We start from the raw sequence: 8968 nt of genomic DNA on the forward strand, positions 1-8968 counted from the left end.
CCTGCCTATAAGTGTCTATGTCTTATATGTCTATAAATACACAACGAAAAATGCTCTTCCCTCTCTGATTAAATACACTGTAGAAAGATATGCCATCATGAGAAACTCCAAGTTTCTACCTATTTGGCATCTGCACTAAAAATGACTGTGACACAAGGATAGTGTAGCAGAGTTAACAGTTGGCATTGATAGCCACCAACAGGACATCTAGTAATTCTTTCAAGCTGCCTGTCATTGTGCGTTGCAGGTGTGGCCTTGGGCATATCCCACCTCAGATGTGCCTGTGTGTCTCCTCTGCCTACCAAGGAGTGTATGGCTCTTGTTGGAGGATCCAGGATTTCTTGCACACAGATCAAAGCTGAGAAAACCAGCTGCAGCAATCCCCATTCAACTTCTGATGGTGTGTGCTTCACCAGACAGAGAGAGCAAGTAAACACAAAAGACTGGAAAGGGCTTGATCCCAGTGTCTCCAGAGAGGTTGGCAGTGTGGGCCAAGGGTTTTATGCTGTGGATATTTGGCAAGAACCACATGAAGGGAAAACAACTTCACCTGCTTACCCAGTTCACTCTCCAGGTAGGTCTCAATATTAATTTCTGGTAAAATAGACTTTAAGGCAAAACTAGTATAAGAGACAAAGAAGGACATTATGATTAAAGGGTCAAATAGACAAGAGACGTAAACATAATAAATATATATGCTACCAATGTAGCAGTCTCAAAATACATAAATCAAACAATAAAAAATTGAAGAAAGAAATAGACAATTCTACAATGATAGTGGAAGATTTTAAAACACAACTTTCAGACAAGTGATTAATACCTAAAACTTACAGAAAACTACAATATCTCTACAAAAAAAGATAAACAACCCAATTTAAAAGTGGGCATAGTATATGAATAGAAATTTACCAAGGAAGATATTCAAGCAGTCAACAAACATATGAAGAAATGCCTGCAATTATTATCCATTGTGTTGTTTTTTTTAAGTGCTGTCAAGTAGATTGTGACCCTGTATAGGGTTCCAGAGGAGAGACTGGTGAACTTGAATCGCTAACCTTGTAGTTCAAAGGGCATTAACTCACAGTGCCCCACCAGGATTCCACTAGCCATTAGATAGTTGTAAAGCAAAGCCACAGAGATACCATTTCATATCATCATTAATAGTGAAGTCCCCAAAAAAGGGAAAACAGTAAATGCTGGTAAGGGTGTAGAGAGACTGAGGCCCTCCTACATTGCTGATGGGACTACAAAATGGTTCAACCACTCTGTAAAATGGTATGGTGCTTCTTCAGAAATTTGGAAATAGAAATACCTTATGACCCATCAATCCCTCTACTTGTTATTTATGTACAAGAAATAAGAGGCAGGACACAAGTATACATATGCACACCAATATTCATTGTAGCATTATTCATGATAGTAAAAAGATGGAGAAAGTCTAAGTGCCCATCAGTGGACGAATGGATAAAGAAATGGTACATACATACAATGGAATACTATACAACCATGAAAAATAATGATGAATCTGTGAAACACCTCACAACATGGATGAAACTGGAGGACATTACACTGAGTGAAAAGAATCAATCACAAAAGGACAACTATTGTATGAGACCATTATTGTAAAAGCTTAAGAAAAGGTATACAGACTAAAATAAACATTCTTTGATGGCTACCAGAAGTAGGAGTGAGGCAAGAATAATTCACTGGGTAGAGGATAGACACATGTTAACTCAGGTGACCAGGAGAGCAATATATAAGAAGGAGGAATATCAATAAAACATCACAATAAAAAAAGATCTAAGGGTATAAATATTGAAGTAGTGCTATCTACATAATGGAAGGATTGATGGGGAACAAGAAGTTCAACAATTTAGATCCAGTACATTAAACACATTTGTATCTAATCTATCAACAACCATGCAGAACCCACTGGAAGAACCCAGTGAAATGTTTAACACAAGGAAAACACTAGAGAAGTTGAGATAAAGGCTTCACTCAGAACAAATAAAGACAGCCTTTAACAGAATTAGTGCCCTGAATTCTAGCCTCCCAACTGTAAGAAAATTAATTTCTGGTCTTTAAGGTCACCTATATGTGATATTTCTATTACAACAACACTAAGAAACAACGACATCCATTGTTGTATTGATTGCATCATAGCTGTGAAAATTCGCATCTTTTTCAAGCATTCATTAAAAGCATTATGATTACATACCCTGCTCTGGGTGTTCTAGGAACTGCTTCACAGGAAATTATATGGCCATGGGATCAGAGTGTACTCTGGCATGCTGAGTGGAGATAGCAGGCGGGTGTCTAATGTTAGTTAAATCTGATCCCTACCTTAAGCAGCTGTCCATCTTCCTGCTCCTCTGCCTTCTCTGCCATAGAATCTGCTATAGTAGTCCTGGTCATCAAAGCCTCCAGTTGATCTTTGGCATAGGAATTCCTGTGGGTGAGCCACAATAGGTAGGTCTCCCCATGTAAATTTAGGGTATTGGGGTTGTGGTCTTTTTGTCATGGAGAAATCACCTCTGATCTTATGGCCATCAGGTTACATTGCATTTGCATGTTCTTTAGCTTCCTTGGCATCATCTACATTTTCAAAATATACAAAGGCTAAACTGCTGGTCATATGGTGTTGTTGTTATGTGCCATGGCGTCATTTCCAACTCATAGCGACCCTGTACAGGGTTTCTGAGGCTGTAAATCTTTATGGGAGCAGAAAATTTCATGTTTCTTCCACGGAACCACTGGTAGTTTCAAACTGCTGACCTTGGGGTTCACAGCACGATTCATAACTGCTCATATACAATAGACAATTCAGCAGTGGTCGTATTTAGAGAACATTTATCTCAGATATCTTTTTGTGGTGTATAAACTAAACCCAAATATCTCAAGACAACTGTTGGGATCAGGATTTGCCCAATTCCCAAACATGATCCATTTCAGTAGACACAGGAGAATGACTCGCCTCTAAGAGAACAAGATTGTGACCTTATGTAATTCCTTTAGAACTTCTACATCTAGACCTAGATTTAGATATGGATCTGGACTTTGACCTAGAACATCTGGAATCTTCCTTGGAGCAAGAACTTACAGGGATTTGTACATCTTGCAGATTTCTAGATCCATGAACACTTCCAGTTCTGGAAGTAGAGCAGAATTCCCTCTCGCCTCAGTTCTGCTCACAGCTGTTGCTCATGACTCATGCCTGCTGTCCTTACCTCACATGTTTCAATTGAAGCTGTCAACCTCCTGAATCTTCTTTATAGGTTCTCTGTGGCAGCCTCACAGAACGCACTGCTTTGAGAGCCTCTGAGAGAGAAAACTCCCCTTATTACGTCTGCACAGGCTCTCTCCATTTATCTTTTAATTCCATTTTCCCATAAACTTTTTGAAGCCCCACATAAACTCAGTTTAGATTACTTGCTTATGGTATCTTCAATTAGGATGATTTCCTGTCTCTCCACACTTATCAGAAGCTATGTGCCCTAGGAAACCTGGCAAAAGAGTGAGGCTTAGTAAAGTCAATCTCAATCTCAGTCTTAGTCACAATGCCTCTGACACCCCATGACACCTTATTATCCTGACTATTCCTTCTCTTCACTCCCACAATACTCCACTGGACACTGGAAATGGACGGGACTCCTGACAGCAGAAGTAAGGGTCCAGACAGCCATTGCCCATTCAACACACACTTTCTCTCTATCTATTCAATTGATTGCAAAAGTATCAAACTGTCCTGTTCCCCTCCTAATACTTCATCTTATATGACAGGTTGTCAAAAATTACTTATTTTTATTCCTTCCAGAAGTGCTCTGAATTACATTTTCCCATCTATTTCTATGTCCATTTTTGGAAAAGCTACAAAAGATACAAAGGAAGGACTGAATGAAAAGGTAAAGTAAAGGGAAGGAGGTGCTACTACATAATTATAGAAAGCTTGATTCTGGTTTTAGAATTATGTGCATTAACATATTATCTTCAGTTTATAATCATTCTTATCTGTTGTATTATTCATACTTCTATGTCTCCAAAAGGTGTATCAGAGACACAAGCACATATCAAGGCAATAAATATACCCCTAAAGACTTGAGGACAGTGACTCAAACAGATACTTGCATACCAATGTTCATTTCAGCATTATTAACAATAACCAAAAAATGGAAACAATCGAAGTGGAACAATCATCAATGGAAGAATTGCTGTTGTTGTTGCTGTTGGATGCCATTGAATCAGTGCCGACTCATAGTGACCTTATGCACAGCAGAACGAAACACTGACCAATCCTGGGCCAACCTCACTATTGTTGCCATGCTTGAGCCCATTGATGATGTCACTTGGCCAATCCATCTCGCTGGGGTCTTCCTCTTTTCTGACACTCCACCTTACCAAACATGATATCCTTCTCCATCAACTGGTCCCTCCTGACAATATATCTGAAGTGTGAGAGACAAAGTTTGGACATCCTGGCCTCCAAGGAGCACTCTGGCTGCACTTCTTCGAACACAGATCTGTTGATTCGATGGGCAGCCCATGGCACTTTCAATATTCTCCTCCAACACCATAACTCAAAAGCATCAATTCTTCTATGGTCTTCCTTATTTACTGTCCAAAATTCACATGCATCTGAGTTTATTGAAAATATCATGGCTTGGGTCAGGCGCACCTTAGTCCTCAAGCTGACATCTTTGCTTTTCAACACTTTAGAAAGGCCTTGTGCAGCAGATTTGCTTAATGCAATACTTTTTAGTCTGATGCATTAATCCACAGTGCCACACCACAATTCCATAATGGAAAAATACCCTTTTTTAAAATGTACGATACTCATACAATGGATTATTATTCAGCCATAAAAAAAATGAATTTCTGATATGTGCTACAACATGGATAAGCATTAAAATATTATGCTGAGTGAAATCAATTAGTTCACGTTCTTAAAATAACTAAAATAGGCAAATACATTGAGACAAAAATGTATATTTGTTAGTGGTTACCAGTGATGGTTGGAAGAAGTACATTGGGAGAGATTGTTTAAGGAGTCTTGTAGTATCTTCTTCTTTCAAGAGGTCACCCACTTTATTTTTCATTATAATGTAGCTAAGACTTGTATATCGATTCATGATTGATTGAATCTGAAATGGAAATTTGAACTTTTAAAAGTTCTTCAAGTTCTTCTCCATGGTTGCTGAAAGATCAGATACAAATGTATTCAGTGTACCAGATCTATTTTGGCAAGCTTGTTGTCCCTCTGTATTCCTTCCATAATCTAGATAATATAACTGAAACATTTTAACCCAGAGATAATTTTTTTTAAGCTTGATTTGTTATTGTTGTCAGGTGCCATCGAGTAGGAACTTGATAGCTAGATGGTATTTTGTTTGTTCTTGATCACTATGGAGCCTTCTCCCAATATCTTATTTAGAGAGAAAATCTGCTGTCTGTTGTTTCCTTAACTTCATTAGTGTTTGATATTGGAGATGATGAGTAGGGTAGGCTGCAGGGAAATGCTAGAATTAGACTTAGGAGAAGGAGAATTGTGCTTCCTGTCCACATACACCGGTTGTCAGTAGCTGGTTTCCCTGCTGGGGATTGTTGGCTTTTAACCGGTTGTTATTTTTCAGACTTTTGATATTTTTGTTTATTGCCTTCCCCATCACCCAAGTTACCACGTGTCTACCTTCTGGCTAGTGATAATTCCTCCTTACATTCCATCCCTGGCAACTGTCATAAAAGGTTTCTTTTAGCATGAAACCATTTCTTGACTTTTTACAATAGTGGTCTCATACAATATTAATGAATCTTATTGTGCTTGACTAATGTCATTCAGCATAGTGTCTTCCAGGTTTCCCATGTTATTAGTCACTACTTCAGTTTAAGTCTACTATGGTTCGCATTTCCACTTTGTAGCACATGGGGAAATCAATTTCCAGGCAGCAGATTTTGTTTTGTTTTAGATAACAGAATTATTAGAAAAGGTTCAGGATGTATGGGCTATGATTTTGTTTATATGATGTTGTTATCCTCAATTCATGGCGATTCCATGAACATTGGACAAAATGCTTCCAGAACTTGTGCCATCTCCATGATCGGTTGATGATTGGATGGCTGTGATCTATATGGTTCTCAATAGCATGATTTTGGGAACTAGAGTGCCAGGCCTTTCTTAGTTCATCTTATTCTGGAATCTCCACTGAAACACGTGCAGCATCATAGCAACATACAAGATGCCAATGAGAGATGAGTTACATTGGTTGGGAATTGATCCCAAGTCTATACCACCAAATAGGCATATAATGACCTTCTTATATTTTCTTAGTGTTGTCTATAAAGTCATCCATATTCAATCACAAGAATCCCTTCTTTTTAATCTCCTCTGATACCCAAAGGACCAGAGATGAGGAAATTTATGAAATGCGATCTGACACTACCCCAGTCCAGCCAACCAGCACATGTTAGAGACCCTATTCCCTATTATTCAAGGAATACTCAGAGCTGGGATTTACAGAGTTTCAACATGTCTTTGTCTAATCATGGTTACTAGTTTCTCATCCAAAAGAGTATGGCTATACACTATACACGGAATACTGGTGTGGCACTGTGGATCAGCACTGGACTGTGAATCATATGGTCAGCAGTTCAAACCCACTAGCATCTCCTCAGAAACTCTATACAGGGTCTCTATTAGTCTGAACCTACTCAACAGAACTTAACAGCCACAACATATACTATACACATGGACCTCACCAGATGTACTACATAGAAATCAAATTGACTACATGTGTGGAAAGAGATGGTGGAAAAGCTCCATATTATCAGTCAATACAAGGCCAGGGGCAGACTATGGAAAAGACCTTTAATTGCTCATATGAAAATTAAGGCTGAAGCTGAAGAAAATTAAAACAAGTCCATGAGAGCCAAAATGTGACCTTGAATATACCCACCTGAATTTAGAGATCATCTGAAGCAAAGATTTCATGCATTAGACACTAAAGACTGTAGACCAGAAGAGTTATGGGATGACATCAGGATGATCATACAGGAAGAAAGCAAAAGGTCATTGAGAAGACAAGAAAGGAGGAAAAGATCAAAATGGATGTCAGAAGAGACTCTGAAATGTGCTCTTCAGCATAGAGAAACTAAAGCAAATGGAAGAAGTGAGGTGGTACCAGAGATAAACAGAAAATTTCAAAGGGCACCTCAAGAAGACAAAGTCAAATATTATAATGAAATGTACAAAGACCTGGAGTCAGAAAACCAAAAGGGAAGAACATGCTCAGCATTTCTCAAGCTGAGTGAACTGAAGAAAAAATTCAAACCTTGATTTGTGGTATTGAAGGATTCCATAGGACTCCTGATGTGGTGCTGTGGATTAATGCACTGGTTTGCAAAGCCAGTTTGAACCACAAGGTTGGCAGTTCAAGCTCACCAGCCGCTCCTTGGAAACCTTATGCAAGGTCAGTATTGGTTAGAACTGACTCAATAACACTTAACAACAACAACAATGGGTAAAATGCTGAATGTTACAGAAAGATGATGGGAAATTATGGAAGAAATACACAGTCGATCTACAAAAAAGAAATGGTCGATGTCTAAGCATTTAAAGTGGTAACATATGATCATAAGCCAATGTTACTGGAGGATTAAGTCCAATGTAAAGAAAACAAAAGTCCTCAACACTGGGCCAATAAAAGTTGTCAATGACTTCATTTTGCTAGGATCCACCATCAACACTCATGGATGCAGCAGTCAAGAAATCAAATGATGTATTGCATTGTGCAAATTTGCTGCACAAAACCTCTTTAAAGAGTTGAACATGTCAGTTTGAGAATGAATGTGCCCTAATCCAAGCCATGGTATTTTCAATAGCCTCATATGCATGCAAAAGTTGGAGATTGAATAAGGAAGACCGAAGGCGAATTGATGCATTTGAGTTATGATATTGGGGGAGAATATTGAAAGTACCATGGGCTGCCAAAAGAACAGATAGATCTGTGTTGGAAGAAGTACAGCCAGAGTTCTCCTTGGAACCCAGACTTCATCTCTTATACTTTGGACATGTTGTCAGACAGTACAACTGGAGAAGGATATCATGTTTGGTAAAGTGGATGGTCGGAGATAAAGAGAAAGACCCCAGCAAGATGAATTGGCACAATGGCTGCAGCAATGGACTCAAACACAACAATGATTGTGAGGTTGGACCAGGACCAGGTAGTGTTTCATTCTTTCCATATAAGGTCGCTATGAGTCAGTACCGACTCAATGGCAACACCAACAAAGAGTATAGCATTGCTAACATGCTTTAAAAATTCGTTCTGGATAGAAACATAAGATTTCTGAAAAGATGGCATAAAGAGAAAAATCGCAGTGGCTTACCAAGCAGAAACCCCTGAAAGTGTTGATAGAAAACAAATTCAAGAATCTTATTTTATCCTTAAATAGCATGGTGATTAGATACTCTGTCACTCTTCAATGAAGGCTCCATAATCACAACTCCAGAAATGTTTTTCATGCTTAAAGTTCCCATAGAGCTTATCCATGCAGGAACATTTCCCCAGAATTGTATAAGGAAGCAAGATTGGAAGTCAGATTTCTATTTCTGTCTTGTTATTTTCAAACAACCCCTCTTGAGGGCCACCCCTCTTCAGAGCCTTGCAACTTCTTTGTGCTCAGGAGTCAATCTTTGATGTCAGACCCTGGCTCAGGGCTATTCTCAGAGTGAACCCAAGTGTTCTAGATGAGACGATATAGAAATGGATTTATAAAACCAGAATGCTCCTTGGCTCCACCACCACCACCAATCAGATAGAACTTTGGGCCTCTCACTGTTATTCTTTTCTCTACTGCTTCAGATTTCTTGGGCTCTAACAAGAGGAGACAGACATAGATTCTGGTCTTCAGATCCACACATTAATCCCCCCAAACAGCCAGTGAACATCGAATCAGAATAGGGTGAGTTACAAGA

This window comes from Chrysochloris asiatica, unplaced genomic scaffold, assembly GCF_000296735.1.
Source record: "Chrysochloris asiatica unplaced genomic scaffold, ChrAsi1.0 scaffold00017, whole genome shotgun sequence".
Taxonomy (NCBI): domain Eukaryota; kingdom Metazoa; phylum Chordata; class Mammalia; order Afrosoricida; family Chrysochloridae; genus Chrysochloris; species Chrysochloris asiatica.